The sequence below is a fragment of the Bos grunniens genome, chromosome 9 (assembly GCF_055505025.1).
Source record: "Bos grunniens cultivar Pamir isolate PY7600 chromosome 9, Bosgru_T2T1.0, whole genome shotgun sequence".
NCBI lineage: Eukaryota > Metazoa > Chordata > Mammalia > Artiodactyla > Bovidae > Bos > Bos grunniens.
In genome coordinates, this window is record NC_141173.1 from 38,680,900 (window position 1) to 38,708,798 (window position 27,899).

Below are 27,899 nucleotides of genomic sequence, written 5' to 3' on the forward strand. Positions count from 1 at the left end.
AATTACCATTTTTGTGTGTGTGAGGTGATTAATTAAAAAAAAAAATTTTATTGGAGTTGATTTACAATGTTGTGTTCATTTCAGGCATACAGCAAAGTGAAAAAGTTATACATAAACATATATCTACTCCTTTTTATATTACTTTTCCATATAGGCCATATACACACTACTACATATAAAATAGATAACTAACACGGTGATTAACTTTTAAGTTCTACTCCCTGAACAACTTTCAGATATATGATACATTGTTATTCATTAGTTACCCATCTGTACATTAGAATGAATTCCTCTTATGGCCAGAGATCTATACCCTTTCTTCAGCATCTCTCCATTCCTCCATCCCCTATCCCCTGGCAACCAATATTCTACTGTCTAGACTTTGATTTAATTCCATATATTAAATGAGAGGATACAGTATTTGTCTTTCTCTGGCTTATGTCATTTAGCAAAATGTCTAGTTCTATCCACATTGTCTCAAAAGGCAGATTTCCTTTTATTCTGGCTGAATAATATATATGAATGAATAATACATATACTATATACATATAATACATATCACATTTTCTTTATCCAATCATCCACTGATGGGCAGTTAAGTTGTTTCTATGTCTTTGCGATTATACATGATGCTGGAATGAACATCAGGTTACAGATATCTCTTTGAGATAATGATTCATTTCCTTTTGAAACATACCCAGACCTGGGATTGCTTGTTCAGACAGTAGTTGTATTTTTAATTTTTTCAACAAGTGATATTTCCCAACTATGATCCAGAAGTGAAAAAAATATTTAAAATGTCAGCATTTATATATTAAACATATCATTTGCAATCACTTTATTTTAAATCAAATATACTTTTAAATTTATGACTCAAAACCATTAGATAATAATATAAATAGAATTTCCCTAATTTAAGTTTTAACTCTAATGGCCGAGACAAATTTACATTTACTTTATTTAGAAAAACACCTTTTCTGGATGTGGCATAAATGCGTAGTCACTATGTTGTGTCCAACTCTTCGTGACCCCATGGACTGTAGCCCTCCAGCCTCCTTCTGTCCATGGAATTTGCCATGCAGGAATACTGGCATGAGTTGCCATTTCCTCCTCCAGAGGATCTTCCTCACCCAGGGACTGAACCCATGTCTCCTTGGTCTCTAGCATTAGCAGGCAGTTTCTTTACCGCTGAGCCACCTGTGAAGCCCAGATGTGGCAAGAGTCATAAATCAAATGATGATGAATTGATGAGATGAAAATTATTCAAAACAAACAAACAAACAAAACTAAATGTACCACAACTTCTTTATCCATTACTCAGCTGATGGACATCTAGGTTGCTTCCATGTCCTAGCTCTTGTAAATAGTGCTGCAATGAACACTGGGGTACATTGTGTCTTTTCCAATTCTGGTTTCCTCAGGATATATGCCCAGTAGTGGGATTTCTGGGTCATCTGGTAGTTTTATTCCTAGTGTTTTAAGGAATCTCCATACTGCTTTCCATAGTAATTGTATCAATATGCATTCCCACCAACGCTGTAAGGAGGTTCCCTTTTTTCCACACCCTCTCCAGAGTTTATTGTTTGTAGACTTTTTGATGATGACCATTCTGACCCATGTGAGATGATACCTCATTGCTGTTTTGATTTGCATTGCCAACAATCCTATGTGCAGTGCAGCAAAGGACACACAGACATAAAGAACAGACTTTTGGGCTTAGTGGGAGAAGGAGAGGGTGGGATGATTTGAGAGAGTAGCATTGAAACATATACATTACCATATATAAAATAGATAACCAGTGCCAGTTTGATGTGTCTCTCTGTAATAACTTGGAGGGATAGAGTGGGGAGGGAGGTGGGTGGGGGTGTCAGGATGGAGAGGACACGTGTATGCCTGTGTCTGATTCACATTGATACATGGCAAAAACCATTACCATATTGTAAAGTAATTATCCCCCAATTAAAACAAATAAATATAAAGAAATAAATAAAAGTTAGTATTTTTACTTAGATGTATGATTCCTCATATATTACATTCAGCTTGGTAGTTTTGATAATGAAATACTAAAATAATAGTTCTCTATGGCTGTGAATTGGCTAATAAACAATGCAATCGTCAATTTAAGGAGACATATATAAAACATATGGGAGGAGGAAATGGCAATCCACTCCAGGATTCTTGCCTGGAGAATCCCATGGACAGAGGAGCCTAGTGGGCTACAGTCCATAGGGATGCAAAGAGTCAGACATAACTGAAGCGCCTTAGCACACACAAATAAAACATAAAGGAATTAAGTTGAAAACAGAGTATTTCAAAAGGAGGGATGCTGATCAGTAATTTTACAAAAGCATATGTGCAATATTCCATGTATAAATATTATTCCTTTCTACATTTCTTTTAAAGTAGTACTAAAATTTGTTAAGATTGAAAAGCCATAGCAAATGGCTGACACAAATGGTTAAAGATTACATTAGTAATAGACTGTTCTGAATATCGGGGAAATCTGGACAAAGAATTAAGCAGCACTTTCCAATGACAACGTAACTCCAAGATCTAATGAATTATGTGTCAAACCAAGTCATAAAACTAATACACTGCCAAAGTATTTGTATAGCCCTTTGACAAATACACAGACATTGCTAACATGGCGATTATTTTTAGTATACAGGTAACCTGAATATGTCGGTGCTATGAAGGAAAAGTTATTTTTTTTTAGTTCATTGTCAATAAATACTGCTAGAACTGCACTTTATAAACAGGAAAAGACCAACAAATTTTTTGAGTACTAGCAGGCTCTGATGACACAGTTGCAATGACAGTAAAATATCCTGTAGTAGCAACCAGATTAACGTTTGAATATAAATTACTATTACCCTGTTTCTTTCATTTTGAGAAACTGCTGTGTAAAAATGATGTAAATAGAACTCACAATGCACCTAGTAGTGCAATAAAGTTTATGAAATAGATAAAGGTTAAATAGTATATTAAGTTCAAGATCTGTCTCTTTATAAAACTATCAGTCTACTCAACATAACCAACTTACATCTTCAGAATGATTATGAAGGGAAAAATATTTCAGAAATTAGAAAATAAAATCTTTAGGTTTCTAGAGAGTAAAAATGCAAAACAGTTTTCTCAATGTTTTATAGATGTGAAGTACTCAGCCAGACTAACTTATGTGTTTATCTGGTAACTTGAAAGAACATGTTAGTTGCTCACTTGTCTGATTCTGTGCGACCCCATGTACTGCAGTCCACCAGGCTCCTCCACCCATGGGATTTTCCAGGCAAGAATACTGGAGTGGATGGACCATTTCCCTCTCCAGATGATCTTCCCAACCCAGGGTCAAGCTGGGGTCTCCTGCACCGTGTGCAGACTCTTTATTGTCTCAGCCACAATTTAATGATCTTAATATTTCCACACAAGAAAAATATCAAAATGTTTTTCAGTGGCAGATAAAGTCAAATGCAAAATTTAGTACTTTAGAAGAACACATTTTGTACAGAAAGTGATCATGTGTTACATAATTTAATAATACTAGTAAAGTAGGTGATGATCTTAATATTGCACATCTGTAAAAAGTTATCAAATACCTTAAAGAATTTGATAACCTTTAAAATTTGATTTCCCATCAAAGAGAAAATTAGTCTTTCAGCCCAGGACACATCAAAATTAATTATAAAGTTCAGGTAAAAAAGCTAAAAGAAAGATATAATTAATAATGTCACTAGTGTATCAGATCTGGATATTCTAAATACAGACTATATGTTCTTTCAAGTGACACACATCACTTATCTATCCAAACACATTACACACAAATATATAGACACAGATATAAACACACACACATACCTATATACATACATACTTATAGACACAAGGAAAGAAAACCTAGAGCTAATATAGGAAAATGTTTAAAGTAGAAATAGAAAAACTAGATTTAATTAAATTTAAATGAATCAGACTAAACCTAAACTAGAAATTTTAAAAAACAAGAAGACAAAACAATTCAATCATCTTCAAATTTTAAGATGTTCTATTTATTCTTGTATCCAAAAAGAAAATCAAAACCAAATTTATGGTCTATATGTAACAATATGATCATGAAAATATAATATAAAGGAATTTATGCCATATAGCCAAAGCAGTAGTCAAAAAAAATTGAAGTCCAGCTTATAATAGTTATTTTGTTAGTAACTGATTATTATTAAAATAAAGACTGAATATCATGAATTTACTATTTAACTCAAGAAGGCAGAAATATAAAAATGGCATAATCTGAAAAAAGAATAAATAGAAACTAATTTAAAACATAAATTGCTGCTGCTGCTAAGTCACTTCAGTCGTGTCCAACTCTGTGCGACCGCATAGACGGCAGCCCACCAGGCTCCCCCGTCCCTGGGATTCTCCAGGCAAGAACACTGGAGTGGGTTGCCATTTCCTTCCCCAATGCATGAAAGTGAAAAGTGAACGTGAAGCTGCTCAGTCGTGTCTGATTCTTAGTGACCCCATGGACTGTAGCCTACCAGGCTCCTCCATCCACAGGATTTTCCAGGCAAGAGTACTGGAGTGGGTTGCCATTGTCTTCTCCAAAACATAAATTAATCAATTAGAAAACAGAAAAATGTAAGAATAACAAAATGAAATTTGAGATAAATAAATCAATAAATCTTGAGAGGAAAAAACAAGATGTTAGCCAGCCTAATCATAAAAACATAGCAAGCACATCAAGTACATGATATAAGAAAAGAGGAGAAAATAGCTACAGACACTAAAGAAATTTAAAAAATATATTAAACTACTTTTCACAACTTTTAATCAAGTAAATGTGAAAAACGGAATGTAATATATGAGTTCCTATAAACTCATAAATTTAAACAGACACCAAGACTAGATAGTTTTATGCTTTAACTGGACCAGTTATGAATTAGCCGCCACTATGTTATTTAAACAGTTATACAGCACAGAAAAGGGTAACCTACAGTTTTTAGGGGCCCAGTTTATACCAAAGCCTCCCCCAAAACTTATTTTACAAAAGACTGAAGACAGTCTTATTGAATACAGGTGCAAAAGTTCTACATGAATGTTAACAAATAGGCCTAGCAGCATACTGAAAGAATACCACACAATGACTAAAGTGGGTTTTAACCAGGAACAACCAAAAACTGTTCAATATTATAAAATATATTAATAACACTTATCATTTATTTACTCAAGTGAAATATTCCTAATTTGATAATTTTTAAAAAAATCAGTGTCCAGATGCAGCAAAACAGTTCTAAGAGGGAAGTGTATAGCAACATATTATCCTACCTCAAGAAACAAGAAAACATCAAATAGACAACCTGGCTTTACACCTAAAACAACTGGACAAAGAACAAAATAAACCCAGAGTTAGTAGAAGGAAATAAATCATAAAGATCAGAGCAGAAATAACTGAAAAAGAAAGGAAGGAAACAACAGCTAAGATTAATAAAATGAAAAGCTGGTTCTTTGAGCAGATAAACAAAATTGACAAACCATTAGCCAGACTCAGCAAAAGAGAGAAGAATCAACAAAATTAGAAATGAAAAAGGAGAGGCTGCAACAGACAATTCAGACATACAAAGGATCATAAGAGACTATTATGAGCAACTATATTCCAATAAAATGGACAACCTGGAAGAAAGCGACAGATTCTTAGAAAGTTCAACCTTCCAAGACTGAACCATGAAGAAACAGAAATTATGAACAAGCCAATTCCAAGCACTGAAATCTAAACTGATTAAAAGTCTCCCCAAAAACAAAAACCCAAGGCCAGGGCTTGGCCACCGCTAAATTTTATGAAACATTTAGACAATGCTTATTCTTCTAAAACTCTTTCCAAAAATTGCAGAGGAAAGAACCCTTCCAAACTCATTCTACAAGGCCACCATCATCCTGATAGCAAAACCAGACAAACACAACACAAGAAAAAAAAAATTTATAGGCCACTATCACTGATGAACATAGATGCAAAAATCCTCAACAAAACTCTAGCAAACAGAATTCAACAACACATTAAAAAGATCATACACAATGATCAAGTTGGGTTTATCCCAGGGATGCAAGGATTCTTCAATATATGCAAATCAATCAGTGTGATACACCATATTAACGAATTGAAAGATAAAAATCATATGATAATCTCAATAGATGCAGAAGCCTTCAACAAAATTCAGCACCCATTTATGTAAAAAAAAAAAAAAAACTTCAAAAAATGGGCATAGAAGGAACCACCTACCTCAACATGATTAAGGCCATATAAGATCAACCCACAGAAAACATTATTCTCAATGGTGAGAAACTGAAAGCATTCCCTCTAAGATCAGGAACAAGACAAGGGTGCCCACTCTCACCATTATTATTCAACATAGTTCTGGAAGCCCTAGCCATGGCAATTAGAGGAGAAAAAGAAATAAAAGGAATCCAGATTGGAAAAGAATAAACCTCACTCTCACTCTTTGCAAACAACATGATACTATACATAGAAAACCCTAAAGATACTATCAGAAAATTACTAAAGCTAATCAGTGAATTTAGCAAAGTTGCAAGACACAAAATCAATACCCAGAAATCACTTACATTCCTATACAGTAACAAAAATCAGAAAGAGAAATTAAGGGAAATCCCATTTACCACTGCAACAAAAATAATACCTAGAAATAAACCTAACTAAGGAGACAAAAGAGCTGTATACAGGAAACTATAAATCACTGATAAAGAAATCAAGGATGAAATAAACAGATGGAGAGATATTCCATCTGTTGGAGTTGGAAGAATCAATATTGTGAAAATGACTATACTATCAAATGCAATCTACATGTTCAGTGCAATCCCGATCAAATTACCATTGGCATTTTTCACAGAACTAGAACAAAAAAATCTCACAATTCATATGGAAACACAAAAACCCCAAATGGCTAAAGCATTGAGAAAGAAGAATGGAGCTGGAGGAATCAACCCTCCTGACTCCAGACTATATTACAAATCTACAGTCATCAAGACAGTATGGTACTGGCACAAAAACAGAAATATAAAGCAAAGATAGAAAGCCCAGAAATAAACCCATGCACCTATGGATGCCCTATCTTTGACAAAGGAGGCAAGAATATACAATGGGGCAAAGATAGTCTCTTCAGTAACTGCTACTGGGAAAATGGACTGCTACATGTAACAGAATGAAATTAGAACACCTCCTAACACCGCACACAAAGATAAACTCAAAATGGATTAAAAACCTAAATATTAGACCAGAAACTATAAAATTCTTAGAGGAAAACATAGGCAGAACATTCTATGACATAAATCACAGTAAGATCCTCTATGACCCACCTCCTAGAGGAATGGAAATAAAAACAAAAATAAACAAGTGGGACCTGTGCTAAGTCATTTCAGCCACGAACAACTCTTTGAGATCCTGTGGACTGTAGCCCACCAGGCTCCTCTGTCCATCGGATTCTCTAGGCAAGAATACTGGAGCAGGTTGCCATTTCCTCCTCCAGGGGATCTTCTCAATGCATGGACTGAACACACATCTCTTACAATGCACAATTCTCCTGCATTGGCAGGTGGGATCTTTATCACAAGTGCCACCTGGGAAGGCCCAGGAGTATGCGAAGGGTATCACTTAGCCATGTTCAACTCTTTGGGACACAAGGGGATATACAGCCCCTTTGTTCATGGAATTCTCCAGGAAAGAAAACTGGGACAGGAAAAAGGGAGTAGGGAGTTCCTCCTGACCCAGGGATCATACCTAAGTCTCTTGTACTGTAGGCAAGTTTTCTGCCATTTGAGCCACCAGGGAAGCTCAAGTGGAACCTAAGTAAACTTAAAAGCTTTTGCACAGCAAAGGAAACTATAAACAAGGTGAAAAGACAGCCCTCAGAATGGGAGAGAAAAAATAGCAAATGAAACAACTGACAAAGGATTAATTTCCAAAATATACAAGCAGCTCATACAACTCAACAAGAAAAACAACCCAATCAAAAAGTGGACAAAAGACCTAAACAGACATTTCTCCAAAGAAGACATAGAGATGGTAATAAACACATAAAAAGATACTCAACATCGCTCATTACTAGAAAAATGCAAATCAAAACTACAATGACATATCACGTCACACTGGTCAGAAACAGTTCAGTCATTTAGGCACGTCTGACTCTTTGTGACCCCATGGACTGCAGCACGCCAGGCCTCCCTGTCCATCACCAACTCCCAGAGCTTGGTCAAACTCATGTCCATTGAGTCAGTGATGCCATCCAACCATCTCATCCTGTGTCATCCCCTTCTCCTCCTGCCTTAATTCTCTCCCAATATCTGGGTCTTTTCCAAGGAATAAGTTCTTCATATCAGGTGGCCAAAGTATTACAGTTTAAGCTTCAGCATCAGTCTTTCTAATGAATATTCAGGACTGATTTCCTTTAGGATGGACTGGCTGGATCTCCTTGCAGTCCAAGGGACTCTCAAGAGTCTTCTCCAACACCACAATTCAAAAGCATCAATTCTTCGGCACTCAGCTTTCTTTATAGTCCAACTCTCACATCCACACATGACTACTGGAAAAACCATAGCTTTGACTAGATGGACCTTTGTCAGCAAAGTAATGTCTCTGCTTTTTAATATGCTGTCTAGGTTGGGTCATAGATTTTCTTCCAAGGAGCAGGCATCTTTTAATTTCAAGGCTTCAGTCACAGTCTGCAGTGATTTTGGAGCCCAAAATAACAAAGTCTCTCACTGTTTCCACTATTTCCCCATCTATTTGCCATGAAGTTACGGGACCAGATGCCATGATCTTAGTGTTTTTAGTGTTGAGTTTTAATCCAGCTTTTTAACTCTCCTCTTTCATTTTCATCAAGAGGCTCTTTAGTTCCTCTTTACTTTCTGCTTTAAGGTCAGAATGGCCTTCAGGAGGGCCATTATCAAAAAAATCTACAAACAGTAACTTCTGGAGAGTGTGTGGAGAAAAGGGAACCCTCTTGCACTACTGGTGGGAATGTAAATTGATACAGCTACTATATATATAGTATACTATATATAGACAGTACTACTATATATAGTATACCATATAGTATACTATATATTGGAGAAGGCAATGGCACCCCACTCCAGTACTCTTGCCTGGAAAATCCCATGGACGGAGGAGCCTGGTAGGCTGCAGTCCATGGGGTCACTAGGAGTCAGACACAACTGAGCAACTTCACTTTCACTTTTCACTTTTCACTTTCATGCATTGGAGAAGGAAATGGCAACCCACTCCAGTGTTCTTGCCGGAAAATACCAGGGACAGGGGAGCCTGGTGGGCTGCCATCTCTGGGGTCGCACAGTCGGACACAACTGAAGCGACTTAGCAGCAGCAGCATACTATATAGAGATAGTCTACTAAATATAGACAATATGGGGATTCCTTAAAAACTAGGAATAAAACCACCATATGACCCAGCAATCCCACTACTAGGCATATACCCTGAGGAAATCAACATTGAAAAAGACACACGTACCCAATGTATTAAAAACCAGACATATTACCTTGCTGACAAAAGCTTGTACAGTCAAAGCTATGGTTTTTCCAGTCGTCATGTTCAGATGTGAGAGATGGACAATGAAAAAAAAAGGCTGAGCACCAAAGAATTGATGCCTTTGAACTGTGGTGATGGAGAAGACTCTTGAGAGTCCCTTGGACAGTAAGGAGAACAAACTAGTCAATCCTAAAGGAAATCAACCCTGAATATTCATTGGAAGGACTGATACTGAAGCTAAAGTTCAAATACTTTGTCCATCTTATATGAAGAGCCAACTCATTGGAAAAGACTCTGATGCTGGAAAAGATTGAAGGCAGGAGGAGAAGGACGTGACAGAGAATGAGATGGTTGGATGGCATCACCAACTCAATGGACATGAGTTTGAGCAAACTCCAGGAAATAGTGAAGGACAGGTAAGCCTAGCATGCTGTAGTCCATGGAGAGGCAAAGAGTTGGAGATGACTGACTGAGGGGACAAAAACAACCCCAATGTTCATTGCAGCACTATTTACAATAGCTAGGACATTGAAGAGACCTGGCTGTCCACTAACAGATGAATGTATAAAGAAGCTGTACATATATACAATGGAATATTATTCAGATGTAAAAAGGAAGATGCCTGAGTCAGTTCTAATGAGGTGGATGAAACTAGAGCCTGTTATACAGAAAGAGAAGTAAGTCAGAAAGAGAAACACAAATGTCATGTATTAACACATATATAGATCATCTGACCTGTCTCTTGAGAAACCTGTATGTAGGTCAGGAAGCAACAGTTAGAACTGGACACGGAACACACTGGTTCCAAATAGGAAAAGAAGTACGTCAAGGCTGTATATTGTCACCCTGCTTATTTAACCTATATGCAGAGTACATCATGAGAAACGCTGGGCTGGTTGAAGCACAAAGTGGAATCAAGATTGCCAGAAGAAATATCAATAACCTCAGATATGCAGATGACACCACCCTTATCGCAGAAAGTGAAGAGGAACTCAAAAGCCTCTTGATGAAAGTGAAAGTGGAGAGTGAAAAAGTTGGCTTAAAGCTCAACATTCAGAAAACGAAGATCATGGCATCTGGTCCCATCACTTCATGGCAAATAGATGGGGAAATACTGGAAACAGTGTCAGACTTTATTTTTCTGGGCTCCAAAATCACTGCAGATGGTGACTGCAGCCATGAAATTAAAAGACGCTTACTCCTTGGAAGGAAAGTTATGACCAACCTAGATAGCATATTTAAAAGCAGAGATATTACTTTGCCAACAAAGGTCCGTCTAGTCAAGGCTATGGTTTTGCCAGTGGTCATGTATGGATGTGAGAGTTGGATGGTGAAGAAAGCTGAGTGCCAAAGAATTGATGTTTTTGAACTGTGGTGTTGGAGAAGACTCTTGAGAGTCCCTTGGACTGCAAGAAGATCCAACCAGTCCATCCTAAAGAAGATCAGTCCTGAGTGTTCATTGGAAGGACTGATGCTAAAGCTGAAACTCCAGTACTTTGGCCACCTCATGCGAAGAGTTGACTCATTGGAAAAGACTCTGATGCTGGGAAGGATTGGGGGCAGGAGGAGAAGGGGACAAGAGAGGATGAGATGGCTGGATGGCAACACTGACTCGATGGACATGAGTTTGGGTAGACTCTGGGAGTTGGTTATGGACAGGGAGGCCTGGTGTGCTGCGATTCGTGGGGTCGCAAAGAATCGGACACGACTGAGCGACTGAACTGATGGAATCTAGAAAGATGGTACTGATGAACCTATTTGCAGGGCAGTGATGGAGACACAGACATAGAGAACAGACTTATGGACGTGGTGGGGGGGATAGAGAGGGTGGTGTGTATGGAGAGAGTTACATGGAAACGTACATTACCATATGTAAAATATAAGGTCAATGGAAATCTGCTATGTGTCTCAGGGAACTCAAACAGGGGCTCTGTAACAACCTATCAGGGTAGGGTGGGGAGGGAGGTTTAAGGGGGAGGGAGGTTCAAGAGAGGGGGACATAGGTGTGATTCATGTGGATGCCTGGCAGAAGTCAACACAATATTGTAGAGCAATTATCCTTCAAGTAAAAATAAATAAATTTAATTATTTAAAAAGTCAGTGTCCGTTTTTGAAAAATATTTTTAAAATAGAAATTAGCATAAGTGGACAATTCTTTAAAGCATATTCTTATTATTTTATACAAATTTTGTTGCTGGTTAACTTTGAAATTTAGTGTAGAGATTTACAGAATAGTCAGACAGACCCATGACTGTATTTGAGTAGTAATTAACATACAACAATGATGAACACAGAGATGTCAGGACCATGCCTCTACTTTTGGAAAAGGCTGAGAACTTGCACTGTATAAAGGATGTTTGTATATTATTAGGTCAAAACAGAGACTTGTTTTTGTTGTTGTGTGAAATTTCAGTTTGTGAGAAGGGTGAGTATAGATGACATGCAGCTGATGAGACAGATTGTGCCAAATGGTGAGCATTTATCTCCTAGATTCACAAATCCTTCACTAAGACTTTGTCATAGTGAATCTGGAGCTCTGCAAACCACTTTTCGACCTTGCCAGCTGCCACAAATGTTAGGCTCTGCCAATGGGAGGCACTACAGAGGTGCACCAAGGCTGGAAGAGGAAGAACGGACTTGCTTATCCCATTTGTAAACTACGGGCTCTCAGGTTCAGGTGCAAGTCACCACAGCAATCCTTGACCCCACCAACAGCAGGTCATTCCCAAAGCAGCATTTTAATCCAGTGTGTAGTTTTAGCAACACCCCCAGAATCCAACTTTATACCAGTCAAGCAGCACTCTCTTCCCAAATGTCCAAGTTTCAGTTCAAAAGAGGCTCTCCTTCACGCATCTAACTTTTAATAATTTCAGCTTGTTCCATTTTGTCCCTTAGCCCTAAGTAGCAGAGACTCCTGCAGTGTTTGCTCTTTGATTCCTCAGTTTTCTTCTTATCCTTTTATTTATCCAGTATATAAATTTATGTCTAGTTATAAACCAGGTGTTTTCTTCAAATAACTGATGCAGTTCCTGTCTCCTACCTGGATCTTGATTGATTCATTGCATAAACAAATAATCAGAAAACAATGTTTAAGTCCAATACTGTTTATAATGATCAATACAATTTACTGAGCTATTGCCACATGACTCTCACTATTCTAAGCTCACTGCCAGTTCAGTTCAGTTACTCAGTCGTGTCCAACTCTTTGCAACTCCATGGACACCAGGCTTTTCGACACCAGGCTTCCCTGTCCATCACCAACTTCCAGAGCTTGCTCAAACTCATGTCCATCGAGTTGGTGATGCCATCCAACCATCTCATCCTCTGATGTCCCCTTCTCCTCCCACCTTCAGTCTTTCCCAGCATCAGGGTCTTTTCAAATGAGTCAGTTCTTCCATCAGGTGGCCAAAGCACTGCCAAAGTTTCAGCTTCAGCATCAATCCTTCCAATGATTATTCAGGACCAATTTCCTTTAGTGTGAACTGGTGGATCTCCTTGCAGTCCAAGGGACCCTCAAGAATCTTCTCCAATACCACAGTTCAAAAGCATCAATTCTTCGGCTCTCAGCTTTCTTTATAGTCCAATGCTTACATCCATACAGACTACTGGAAAAAACAGCCTTGACTAGTTGGACCTTTGTTGGCAAAGTAATGTCTCTGCCTTTTAATATGCTGTCTAGGTTGGTCATAACTTTTCTCCCAAGGAACTAGCCTCTTTTAATTTCATGGCTGCAGTCACCATCTGCAGTGATTTTGGAGCACCCCCGAAATAAAGTATCTCACTATTTCCACTGTTTCCCCATCTATTTGCCATGAAGTGATTGGACTGGATGCCATGATCTTTGTTTTCTGAATGTTGAGTTTTAAGACAACTTTTTCACTCTCCTCTTTCACTTTCATCAAGAGGCTCTTTAGCTCTTCTTCACTTTCTGCCATAAGGGTGGTGTCATCTGCACATCTGAGGTTATTGATATTTCTCCTGGCAATCTTGATTCCAGTTTGTGCTTCAACCAGCCCAGCATTTTTCATGATGTACTCTGCATATAAGTTAAATAAGCAGGGTGACAATATATACCCAGACATACTCCTTTCCTGATTTGGAGCCCTTCTCATTATATTAGGGTCCTGTTGCAAAAGGTCTTAGTCAAAATGTTCAGAAAATTTAGGTTTACTCTGTAGATAGTGAGGGCACTCCCCAAAGATTTTGGAAGAGGGGAATGAACACATTCTTTCTTTAAAAGGATATTTCTGGTATTTTTTAAGTGTGTGAATTTTAAGAAAGCGATATGGAGACGTGAAGTTGTCAATTACCAGTCAGCCAAACAATCACAAACAGCTAACCTTCCCAGGTCACTCAGTGGTAAAGAAACCACCTGCCAATGCAGGAAATGCATGACACTCAAGTTCGATCCCCGGGTTGGGAAAATCCCCTGGAGTACGAAATGGTAACACACTCTAGTATTCTTGCCTAGAAAATTCCATGGGCTGAGGAGACTGGTGGGCTACAGTCCATGGGGTCACAAAGAATCGGGACAGGACTGAGCATGAGCACAACAACAACAAACCTAGATGATGAATATCTAATCAGGAAAGAAGGCAAGGACCTTAATGAGAAACAGTTCATAAATACCGTCATGGAGCCTCATGGCTGACACAACATGGTGAGTTAAGAAAGAGAAAGCACAAAAGGATGACTCACGCTCTTAGATGGAGAGGACGGCAAGGACAGGAGTACAAATAACTAGGGTACGAAAAAAAAGGGGTTGGGATTTTAAGAGAAGAGAACAAAGAGTTGCTAGGCCAATGGTCCTATCAAGTGTGTTAATCTAGCCGTCTTGGCTGGACCATGGGCCAGGCTGATCTCACTGCAAGCCTTGTTCTTTAATACTGGCTTCCCAATCTGTCACCTGAGTAGCTCCATTGTGCTCCCAAGTATAAAAATTCATGCAATACTACTGTATTTCATTGAATCACTCCTTTATTTGTAAGCCATCCCATTATTTTCATACCATTAAGAAAAATAAAACTCCATATTAAAATAAGAATTTTTTCACATCGATTATAAAATATATTCTTTTTCAGAGATTAAATATAATACTGTGAAAACATTAGGGAAAAAATGTTTTTGAAAAGAGACCACTTCCCTAAGAAATGGCCTCAAGTTACATTACACAAACAGAAAACTGGAACTTCACAGCTTGACTATATTTTGACAATATTCCTAAGGAAATATAATCTTAAGAAATAGGAAAGAAATAAACACTTTATTGAGATATTAGCATAAAATTCACCACATAATGGCTCAAACAGATGCTTGTGGGTTGAACTGAAAATATACTACTTTATATACATAAAAATACCTTTATAAAGTCTGAAAGACTTTAAAAGTTTTATCAACTTTAAGCAAAATATAAATGGAAAGCTGGCAAAGTATCTCAGGATTCTTTTCATAAGAGACTTCAATCATAAAAAGAACCAAAATTTTCATTAGAAGATTTAGGGAAAATTAAATAAACGCTACGGATTTTATTTTGAGAGTTTATTTACAGAGTAAAACACGCTCCCTGAAAAATGAAAGTCACTCAGATCAGATCAGATCAGATCAGTCCCTCAGTCGTGTCCGACTCTTTGCGACCCCATGAATCGCAGCACGCCAGGCCTCACTGTCCATCACCAACTCCCGGAGTTCACTGAGACTCACGTCCATAGAGTCAGTGATGCCATCCAGCCATCTCATCCTCTGTCGTCCCCTTCTCCTCTTGCCCCCAATCCCTCCCAGCATCAGAGTCTTTTCCAATGAGTCAACACTTCCCATGAGGTGGCCAAAGTACTGGAGTTTCAGCTTTAGCATCATTCCTTGCAAAGAAATCCCAGGGCTGATCTCCTTTAGAATGGACTGGTTGGATCTCCTTGCAGTCCAATGGACTCTCAAGAGTCTTCTCCAACACCACAGTTCAAAAGCATCAATTCTTCGGTGCTCAGCTTTCTTCACAGTCCAACTCTCACATCCATACATGACCACTGGAAAAACCATAGCCTTGACTAGATGGACCTTTGTTGGCAAAGTAATGTCTCTGCTTTTCAATATGCTATCTAGGTTGGTCATAACTTTCCTTCCAAGGAGTAAGTGTCCTTTAATTTCATGGCTGCACTCACCATCTGCAGTGATTTTGGAGCCCCCAAAAATAAAGCCTGACACTGTTTCCACTGTTTCCCCATCTATTTCCCATGAAGTGATGGGACCGGATGCCATGATCTGCGTTTTCTGAATGTTGAGCTTTAAGCCAACTTTTTCATTCTCCACTTTCACTTTCATCAAGAGGCTTTTTAATTCCTCCTCACTTTCTGCCATAAGGGTGGTGTCATTTGCATATCTGAGGTTATTGATATTTCTCTCAGCCATCTTGATTCCAGCTTGTGTTTCTTCCAGCCCAGCGTTTCTCATGATGTACTCTGCATATAAGTTAAATAAACAGGGTGACAATATACAGTCTTGACGTACTCCTTTTCCAATTTGGAACCAGTCTGTTGGTCCATGTCCAGTACTAACTGTTGCTTCCTGACCTGCATACAAATTTCTCAAGAGGAAGATCAGGTGGTCTGGTATTCCCATCTCTTTCAGAATTTTCCACAGTTCATTGTGATCCACACAGTCAAAGGCTTTGGCATAGTCAATAAAGCAGAAATAGATGTTTTTCTGGAACTTTCTTGCTTTTTCCATGATCCAGTGGATGTTGGCAATTTGATCTCTGGTTCCTCTGCCCTCTCTAAAACCAGCTTAAACATCAGGAAGTTCACAGTTTACATATTGCTGAAGCCTGGCTTGGAGAATTTTAAGCATTACTTTACTAGCGTGTGAGATGAGTGCAATTATGCAGTAGTTTGAGCATTCTTTGGCATTGCCTTTCTTTGGGATTGGAATGAAAACTGACCTTTTCCAGTCCTGTGGCCACTGCTGAGTTTTCCAAATTTGCTGGCATATTGAGTGCAGCACTTTCACAGCATCATCTTTCAGGATTTGGAATAGCTCAACTGGAATTCTATCACCTCCACTAGCTTTGTTCATAGTGATGCTTTCTGAGGCCCACTTGACTTCAAATTCCAGGATGTCTGGCTCTAGGTCAGTGATCACACCATCATGATTATCTGGGTCATGAAGACCTTTTTGTACAGTTCTCCTGTGTATTCTTGCCACCTCTTCTTAATATCTTTTGCTTCTCTTAGGTCCATACCATTTCTGTCCTTTATCGAGCCCATCTTTGCATGAAATGTTCCTTTGGTATCTCTGATTTTCTTGAAGAGATCTCTAGTCTTTCCCATTCTGTTGTTTTCCTCTATTTCTTTGCATTGATCGCTGAAGAAGTCTTTCTTATCTCTTTTTGATATTCTTTGGAACTCTGCATTCTAACTCACTACAAATAGAAAACTAACATGCTGATTTAGATGTCATCTATCAGAGCTTGACACACTATGGATCACAAGCCATGCCTAATCTTGAAAATAAAGTTTTACTAGAACATATCCATGCTTGTTCATTTACCTAGTCTATGGCTACTTTTGTATAACAATGCAGAATTGACAAGTTTCCAGACAGACTGTAAAGATCAAGGTATTATCTGACCTTATAGAGAAAATATTTTCTGATCATGCTCTAGATTCAGTTTCAAATTCTCTTGCTATTTCATTTCTAATGCTATATATTGATAATGATACAGAAACTATCCTCTCATAATACATCATGAGCATCAGAGAACTTGCTGATCAATATTGCTCTTCAAAAAATAAAATATAAAATGAAAATGTGAATTTAAAAACATATGTGAAAAAACTATATGTGAATCTTTATATTATGAGCATCATTACTTTATTATTTAATATATACTTACATGCATTAATACACTTATAGAAAATGAAAAATATTTTGAAAAATAAGACCAACTTAAGACTCATAAGTAAATACATTTTTGATTTTTAGTTCAATCATAATGTTCATTTCCATCATCATTGCCATTATCACCATATCCACCATATCATCACACAAGAAGTTAGGCTCTATGACTTTTGAACTCCCTATGTGTGGTAGTCACTCAGTCATGTCCAACTCTTTGTGACTTGTGGACTGTAGCCCACCAGGCTCCTCTGTCCATGGGATTCTGCAAGCAAGAACACTGGAGTGGGTTCAAGTCCCTTATAACCCCCTTCAATAAACAAGGTTCTGCCCAAGGTAATCAGCATATAACATTTTATCATCTGTTGTCTGTGTCCTGAAAAGTTTTGCATCTGGTCTGAAAGATAAAATATACATTTAAAAGATAAACAGTAATACAGGGCAACCACACTAAATGACGGATATACTGCAAGAGAAGGAAGAGATCACCACAAGCTGAAAGTCGGAAATAAATTCTCAGCAGAGGTAGAATTTGACGAAGTTTTGAAAAACCATAAGACTTACACAGAGAACACAAAAAAGTAGAAGATTCAGGCAGTGGGAGGCTAAAGCATACACAGCATTTATCAAGAATAAGCAGAACTAAAATACACTGGTCTTGTTTTGGAATATTCCTTTCTTTTAAACATCTCATTTAAATTTTAAAACAATAATATATTCACAGAGAAACTAGTGCTCAGATAGAACAAAGACTGGCCAGGCCACACAGCTAGAAAAGAAACTAGTGCTTAGATAGAACAAAGATTGGCCAGGCCACACAGTTAGAAAGAGAGAATGATTTAAGCTCAGCACTGCTGGTCATAAAGTTCATTATACTAAAAAGGCAAGTTATGTTAAAAGAGTGGCTTCAAAAAAAGGAGTAATATGAAATGGGTGTTGGAAAGGTAATAAGGTTTGGGTCAAATTATAGAAAGTTTCAGTTTATACTACAGGGAAGGGGATACAACTGACCATCTCGGAGCATGAGAGTGACACATCCCTTCTAGAGAGATGGAAAAACAGAACTGAAGCAGGCTGCTGTGGGAGACAGCACAGGTTTGTCTTAGAATATCATGAGACCCAAATGTAGCCTTTATGAATGGAAAATGAATTTTCACAATAATTCTTTCAAAACAATTCTTGTTTGGTAAACTTGTACCAATACAATGACTACATAACACAAGTGACCACCTACTATTCTATTGTCTATCTCGGAAAGCTGACATCACACTTCAGTTCAGTTCAGTCGCTCAGTCGTATCCGACTCTGCAACCCTGTGAATCGCAGCATGCCAGGCCTCCCTGTCCATCACCAACTCCTGGAGTTCACTCAAACTCATGTCCATCAAGTCAGTGATGCCATCCAACCATCTCATCCTCTCTCGTTCCCTTTTCCTCCTGCCCCCAATCCCTCCAAGCATCAGGGTCTTTTCCAATGAGTCATCTCTTCGCATGAGGTGGCCAAAGTACTGGAGTTTCAGCTTCAGCATCAGTCCTTCCAATGAACACCAGGACTGATCTCCTTTAGAATGGACTGGTTGGATCTCCTTGCAGTCCAAGGGACTCTCAAGAGTCTTCTCCAACACCACAGTTCAAAAGCATCAATTCTTTGGTGCTCAGCTTTCTTCACAGTCCAACTCTCACATCCATACATGACCATGGGAAATACCATAGCCTTGACTAGACGGACCTTTGTTGGCAAAGTAATATCTCTGCTTTTCAATATACTATCTAGGTTGGTCATAACTTTCCTTCCAAAGAGTAAGAGTCTTTTAATTTCATGGCTGCAATCACCATCTGCAGTGATTTTGGAGCCCCCCAAAATAAAGTCTGACACTGTTTCCACTGTTTCCCCCTCTATTTGCCATGAAGTGATGGGACCGGATGCCATAATCTTCGTTTTCTGAATGTTGAGCTTTAAGCCAACTTTTTCACTCTCCTCCTTCACTTTCATCAAGAGGCTTTTTAGTTCCTCCTCACTTTCTGCCATAAGGGTGGTGTCATCTGCATATCTGAGGTTATTGATATTTCTCCTGGCAATCTTGATTCCAGCTTGTGCTTCACCCTGTCCAGCATTTCTCATGATGTACTCTGCATATAAGTTAAATAAGCAGGGTGACAATATACAGCCTTGACGTACTCCTTTTCCTATTTGGAATCAGTCTGTTGTTCCATGTCCAGTTCTAACTGTTGCTTCCTGACCTGCATATAGGTTTCTCAAGAGGCAGGTCAGGTGGTCTGGTATTCCCATCTCTTTCAGAATTTTCCACAGTTTATTGTGATCCACACAGTCAAAGGCTTTGGCATAGTCAATAAAGCAGAAATAGATGTTTTTCTGGAGCTCTCTTGCTTTTTTGATGATCCAGTACCACACACTTATTTCACTTTAAATCAGCTTTTCGTTTTTTTCTTATAAGTACCATGCATGTGTTTATTACTCCCTCAAACCCCATCCTGAAAAAAACCCTTTCAGATTCTGTTAGTTTCTTATGAGGATAATTCACGTTGAAGTGATCCAGGTCTCTGTTGCCAGACCATGACTTATTCCCCTGACTCATCCTATTTCAATATCTGGGACCACTTGACTTGTTACTATAATCAAGCCTCAGTACAAGGTGAACTGAAAGGAAGAAACAGCTCAACCACTCAGGACCTCAGCAAACCATCTGTCTTGCTGCTGCTTTTCCCTTGATCTTCCACTTCATTTGTAGTCACTGCTTCCTTATCTTCTCTGTTTTGTTAAAACTTTAGCCCTGATAATCTGCTCAAATTCCTAATTCTTCTACCTAGGCTTCCAAACTCCATGCTCTGGCTCAGGTCTTCTTGGTGCTAAGACCTTAAAAGGAAGATCTCAGCCCCACTTCAAGGTAAACTTTATGTTCTACAATATAGGTCTTTATTGAACTTTGGGGCTTCCTTGATAGCTCAGTTGGTAAAGAATCCACCTGCAGTGCAGGATTTCCAGATTCGATTCCTGGGTTGGGAGGATCCGCTGGAGAAGGGATAGGCAACCCACTCCAGTTTTCTTGGGCTTCCCTTTTGGCTCAGCTGGTAAAGAATCCTCCTGCAATGCTGGAGACCTGGGTCTGATCCCTGGGTTGGGAGGATCCCCTGGAGAAGGGAAAGGCTACCCACTTCACTATTCTGGCCAGGAGAATTCCATGGACTGAATAGCCCATAGGGTCACAAAGAGTTGGACATGACTGAATAACTTTCATTTTCACTTCATTGAACTTTTACTCTGAATTGATTCATGGTCACTTGTATTAGTCAGCTTTTCCTGTTATGCTTATGTATAACAAACAAACCCAAACTTTCAGGCTTAAAACAAAACACATATACTTCTTATTCAGGTGTCTGGGTTTGGCTGCTGTGGGTCTGGCCAAGCTGTGGTTGGGGTACAGGAGTGTTCCATGTGTCATTTCATTCCATGACCTAAGAGAAAAAGCAACTCCTATCTGTGAAGTGATTATGTCATGGCAGAAGTGCAAGACAGGGGAGCAGAAGCAATGCATGTTATCAACCAAGCACTTTCCATTTGTCAGAACAAGTCCTAAGCCAAAAGCCAGTGTGATGTGGAAGTATACCGTGCGTGGGAAACTCTACCAAGGGCAGAGGAGGAAGGGAAATTGTGAATAAGCAGCACAATCTATGGGCTTCCCTAGTGGCTCAGACGGTAAAGAATCTGCCTGCAATGCCAGAGACCTGGGTTTGATATCTGGGTCGGGAAGATCCCCTGGAAATGGGAATGGCAACCCACTCCAGTACTCTCGCCTGGAGAATTCCATGCTTAGAGGAGCCTGGCAGACTAGTACATGGGGTCTCAGAGAGTCAGACACAACTGAGCAACTAATGCACACACACAGCACAGCCGACCACCCCACATGAAAGCCAGCCGAGTTTTCTAAAACAAGAGCGTGATCTATTAATGTAATATTAGAATGACCTGAAATTCTCAATGTTCTGCTTTGAACATGGTCAATCTTCACTTTTTCAAGTAGTCTGAATATCAGCTTAAATGGGAGACACCCATTCATTTTCCATGTTGGAGCCTTCCACAAGAATTTGCTGAATATGAACACAACTCTGAAATTGTAGCCTGTATTAATGAAACGGTGATACAGGTGCTTATTCGTGTGCGTGCCTTTGTGTGTATTTTAGTATTTTTAAAGTTGCTCCTCAGTCTACTGCATTACCTGTCAACCACTTGTATCACTGTTACGTATGCATTTCTTTAATACAGAAGAGCCAGTGTAGAAAGGTAAACATTACTGGGATATTTTATGGTTTTATTTTTGATTAATAACATGCCACTTTCTCTCCCATTCATTTATTTTTAACTAAATTCCTTTGTTAAAAACTAAGCTTAATTCTAGGATATTTACCTTTTAGCAATTTGCACCAAGATGAAACCCCTTTGCATTTTTTGGCTTAATGCTTTTCATATGCTAGTGGGAGTTAGGGAGAAATTGTTTATTAATGAACAATTTCATGCACATTCATAGAAGTAGAACCCACAAGAACCTTAAGAGCTGACCAAACTGACATCACGGTCCCCTCTGCACAATTAATTATTATTATCTCTTTTCCCCTGAGATAGCATTTATATTCTTTATAGTAGTGGAGATATTCTCCAATCTGTCAACATTTAATTCTTGCTGTTTGACATAAAACAGAGAAACATAAAAGGAAATTCTTATTTTAAACAAAAACACATGTCTATGTAGCTAGCAGGCTTTTTTGTTTTTATGTAATCTAGCTGCTGGATGAGGACCTTTTTTAAAAGCAAAGGATGAAGACTTCAGTACATTTGTATAAACTCAGGTATTTTCACACTTAACAGAGTACTTTAACTAGAAACAGTTATTCCAAAAAATACTTGATGAATAAGGAAAATATATTTATCCAAAGCCACATAAACTTACAGTCTCAGGATATAATACCAAAACTTTGAAACTGAATTAAAGCCAAGAGAAGCTTCATGCAGGATGAAAGTTAAACCAGTAATTGCTCTGTGGAACAGTTATCATCTAACTTCCCACAAGAAATGGTGTACCTTAGTAATTCTTCTTTGATATCAAAAAGTTGATGCTTTTGGTCTCTTACTTGTTAAAGGAGAAAGAGAACTTTTATTCAAAATTAACTTAGTGGCAAGAAATACTTAAGTCATATTTAAAAACAAATATACATATACACACTGGAAAGATATCTAGGTACTCTAGATTTTGCCAAACTCACAGGGAACAAAATTCTTAAATGATAATAATCATGATGAATACTATTTTCCAGAAACCAATGAAGTTATACACTCAGGCACTCCATACTTGAAGTGGCAAGATTATATGCCAGATTCTGTAATTAAAAACAAGCACATAAATAAGTAACTAATAATTGTTCAAATGGTATTATTTCTCCTTTTACTTAGAGGATAGCATTTGAATTTACATTTGAAATTTAAAAAATGACAAATAGAACATTTTACCTTCCATCTCCGCCAAATCAGTGATTTTAGTAAGATGGCTACAAAACTCTATCCATATGGCCAATGAGAAATGCATAGGGAAGGTTGGTAAATCATTTAAGCATTTTAAAAAAGTCACATATAGTGAAAAGACAGCCTTAAGAATGGGAGAAAATAATAGCAAATGAAGCAACTGACAAACAACTAATCTCAAAAATATACAAGCAACTCCTACAGCTCAATTCCAGAAAAATAAATGACCCAATCAAAAAATGGACCAAAGAACTAAATAGACATTTCTCCAAAGAAGACATACAGATGCCTAACAAACACATGAAAAGATGCTCAACATCACTCATTATCAGAGAAATGCAAATCAAAACCACTATGAGGTACCATTTCACACCAGTCAGAATGGCTGCGATCCAAAAGTCTACAAGCAATAAATGCTGGAGAGGGTGTGGAGAAAAGGGAACCCTCTTACACTGTTTGGTGGGAATGCAAACTAGTACAGCCACTATGGAGAACAGTGTGGAGATTCCTTACAAAACTGGAAATAGAACTGCCTGATGATCCAGCAATCCCACTGCTGGGCATACACACTGAGGAAACCAGAATTGAAAAAGGCACATGTACGCCAATGTTAATCACAGCACTGTTTATAATAGCCAGGACATGGAAGCAACCTAGATGTCCATCAGCAGATGAATGGATAAGCAAGCTGTGGTACATATACACAATGGAGTATTACTCAGCCATTAAAAAGAACACATTTGAATCAGTTCTAATGAGGTGGATGAAACTGGAACCTATTATACAGAGTGAAGTAAGCCAGAAAGAAAAACACCAATACAGTATACTAACGCATATATATGGAATTTAGAAAGGTGGTAACAATAACCCTATATACGAGACAGCAAAAAAGACACTGATGTATAGAATAGTCTTTTGGACTCTGTGGGAGAGGGAGAGGGTGGGATGATTTGGGAGAATGGCATTGAAATATGTATAATATCATATATGAAACGAGTCGCCAGTCAAGGTTCGATGCACGATACTGGATGCTTGGGGCTGGTGCACTGGAACGACCCAGAGGGATGGTACGGGGAGGGATGAGGGAGGAGGGTTCAGGATGGGGAACACGTGTATACCTGTGGCAGATTCATTTTGATATATGGCAAAACCAATACAATATTGTAAAGTTAAATAAAATAAAATTTAAAAAAGAAAAAAAATTTTTTTAAAGTCACATATAATAACAATAAACCTCCCATATTTTGGTCAGTGGACCACCCGTCTTTTCAGAACACTTTTAATCCTTACAATAATCCAGAAGGGAAATGTTACTATACTCATTTTATAGATGGGAAAGCTAAAACAAAATGAGGTGACTTTCCCAAACCTTAACTGCTTAGTGTCCAACTCAAATCCTGTGTTCCTTCTACTACACAGTAAAATCTAAACATTCCTCATTCCAATGTAGACAATACTAAGTAAGAAATTGCTGTGACAGTCTACAGGTATTTCTGAGTACTTCTCTCACTGGTAGAAGTGTCCATAAGTGCCCTTTATGTGTTAGTGCCATCTGTTAGGCTTTCTATCACAAGTTTAGATGTTAACCTTGAACAATGAAAAAAAAAAAAAAAAAAACAAGTAACACATAAAATAAAGTGACAATTGCAGTTTCATCCCCCTAGTTGGGAGAAGATGCTGCACATCAGTGTCAACCATTAATCCTATTAATTAAAAACAAGAAACATCTACCATATTTCATTTCAGATCACAGCAAATGCTCATGATGCCCTTTACATTACCTAGTCTATAAATAAAATGTGAAGATGTTTATATTGACTTGTTTCCATAGTGATGGAAGAGTCTTTCCTTGAGTTGTCAAGGCAATGTGCAGTAGCCTAGCAAATTGGACAAGCACAGGACCCATTTGTCAAGTAACAGGTTTAAGAAAAGTCAGGATAATCCAATAAAGATGATCTAGCTATAAATAGAACCATGAATCTCAGAATGTGAGCATTTTAGTTTTAATGACATGCTAGGATCATTTTTTGTCATGAAATAAATGTGAAGCCATAATAAGAAAGCAGAAGATATATTGTGCACATCCAGGTATACAAATTATCTTTACATTAACGGTGAGATTTTCCCCATTTTTCCCAGGACAGCCACGCTTTTATTACAGAAAAGGAGTCAGAATTTTCTGAGGTTTATTTGGCAAACGTGAAAGGTTCACCAACAAATTTGATATGTTCAAGGGGATTTTTGAAATCAACAGAATCCTCAACTATGAAAATAAATTTAGGAAAATGATTCCTTGGGTGACTTGTGGCAGGGAAATCGTTGAAAAAAGGAAATACATTGTCTCCCTTTCTTGATAGAAGTAAAAAATAAATAATGCACAATTCAGCTTTGTATTTCTTGGCACATAGATACCTGTTCTAAAACTACCAGGATAGTTGGGACCTAATATTAAAAAACAACAACAACAACAAACTATACTCACAATATAAACACATCTCCTTGAGTTTTTCTAGTGTCTATTCACTAATAGACAAACTGAAACTATCGGGTCAGAAAAAAGCAAGAATTTTTTCTCAGAAATAAAAACTATATAGCAACTTACTCCTGACTGAACATGAGAGAAGAAAGATAAGTCACATTTTAAAACAAATGTTACAAGAGTACTCTTGCCTGGAAAATCCCATGGACAGAGGAGCCTGGTAGGCTACAGTCCATAGAGTCACAAAGAGTCAGACATGACTGAGCAACTTGTCAATGTCAATGTCAATAAGAAGACATCTGTTAAATCCTTGCTCCTGTGAACTACAGAGTAAGATTATCCAACTACAGGCTATGAAACAGGCAGTAAAAGATGGTCCAGCTAAAACTAAAGCATCAAGGCACTTTCTAATAAAATTTACAAAAGGAAAATGCCAGTGACAGCCTTAAATGACTACAATAACTAGAACTCTTCTTCAGATTATAAGGAAAGTTTTAAAGCCTTTTAAAGTTTGAAGCCTTTTCTGAAACATTTTTCTTTCATAATGTCTAATGAGTTAAATTATTCTTTATGTTCAATTTCCTTTAGTTGTTTACTTAAGCCATTGACACAATGAAATCAGCTAATAATTTACAGTGAAAAACGGAGCCAATTTTCAAAGCATTTCATAACAACGTAATGGTCATTGTTGTTTTAGTCAAGGTATTTTTGCTGTAAGAATTTTTGCCACGAGCAGTTTTGCCACACAACTGGCCATAAGACAATTTTGCCCTGAAAGACAAAAAGAACAAGAAAAATGAAAAGGAGATAATTAAACATGGATAATAACAAAATTCTTTAACAATTTTATTGTGAAAAGTGAAAATACAAAAATTATTTGAATACATTTAAAATGTGTGTAGATTTATGGTTATAGTTGCATTCAGGTGTATCTTAAAGAAGCAATGGTACGTCCTTTCTAAAAGTTGATCATTAGGGATACAGGATCTAATGTCTGCTATAAGTTCCTTATGATGCAAAAAAATAAAAACCTGCAGCAAGTCTCCAGATTTCTTTGGAAGGGATAGTGCTATTTCTTAACAATACATGTAAACACACATAATTAGTAGTACATATCTAGACTATGATTTGGGCTTCCCCATCGGTTCAGCAGATAAAGAACCCACCTGCAATATGGAGATGTAGGAAACGTGGGTTCAGTCTCTAAGTTAGCAAGATCCCCAGAGGAGGGCATGGCAACCCACTCCAGTATTCTTGCCTGGGAAACACAAAGGACAGAGGAGCCTGACAAGGTATGTTCCAAGGGGTCGCAAAGAGTTGGACATGACTGAAACGACTGGGCACAGCACACAGCACAGATTACATTTAAATCTTCCATCACACACCTAGTCCTTATATTTCACCAACTCCACTAAGCCAGATTCTGCGCCAAATACCAAATTTCTACACCACTAAAAACCAAAAACTGTTTACCATTTTCAAAAAAGCTTGTACTTAACAGGAATCAAGTCGCCATTCTTTGAGGAAGAGGAGGAGCCTGATTCTTCTTTTGCCTCTATATTCCAACATTGCTGGAATGTACTAAGTTTAGTAAAGATGGCCTTAGAGAAAAAGCTGCTGGTATATCTAAGTTAGCTAAAGAATCAATAACTAACACTCTTGAAGACTGTTATGAATTATGGCTATTTCATATTTTATGGTAAAATGGCCTTATAGCCAATTGGTTGTGGAGCAAACTGCTTATGGCAAAGATGTTTATGGTGAAAATAGGAGACACAGCTGTTTTAGTCTGCCCAGTATTCTGCATCCCCTTCATTGGAAACAGCAGACATCCTGTCCTCATTCCTTTGGGAGAACTACTTGACACTAGATAATTCTGGTAGGTTGCCACAGTTCCTTACACTCCTGACTACAACTGCCAAATAAGCACTGGAGTCATGACCCAAGCCAGACCAATTAGAATCTTCTGGGGTTTCAGATGTGGTTGCTGGCAGCAAAGAGTTCTCTCATGCCTCTGTGGACACTAGCTGAGGTAATGCTAACCATCACCATCACCCTTTTGTCCCCTCCCGAAGACAGCCATCTGTGGCGAGAGAAGAGCCAACACAAACCAGGGGCAATAAGAACCAGAGCTGATGTCTGAGAGAGATGGGGTGAGGAAGCGACCAGGAGCACCATTTGAGTTGCTGAATGGAGATCCACATTAGATAAATTTAACTCTGTCACCTCAGATTTTTTAAAAAAACAATAAATTCGGCTATTTTCATCGTAGACACTATTTTAAGTCATATTTCTCCCATTTGCAGTGCTGCATTACAAAAGCATAAAAACTCCTTTCTTAATTTTCAGTCCTAAGGTAAAAAAATCTATTAAAAATATATTTATGGCGGCCTAAATTTCCCTTTGAAACATTTTCCTTGGTTACTTTTATTGTGCACCGAATAATTTGCCTATCTCCATTTTCA

At 38.0% G+C, this 27,899-nt stretch overlaps 1 long non-coding RNA gene across 2 annotated transcripts in view; it reads right to left on the minus strand.

Moving 5' to 3' along the window:
* Window positions 1-27,899, minus strand: part of LOC147365813 (uncharacterized) — a 277,541-nt gene that overhangs the window by 189,771 nt on the left and 59,871 nt on the right. Inside the window, exon 2 of one of the 2 annotated variants that reach the window (XR_015132808.1) lies at window positions 936-1,197. The exons of the other annotated variant lie outside the window; for it this stretch is intronic. This is a non-coding gene — a long non-coding RNA (uncharacterized LOC147365813). Of the gene's footprint in view, window positions 1-935; window positions 1,198-27,899 lie in introns of those variants that run through there. 2 annotated transcript variants of the gene reach the window in all.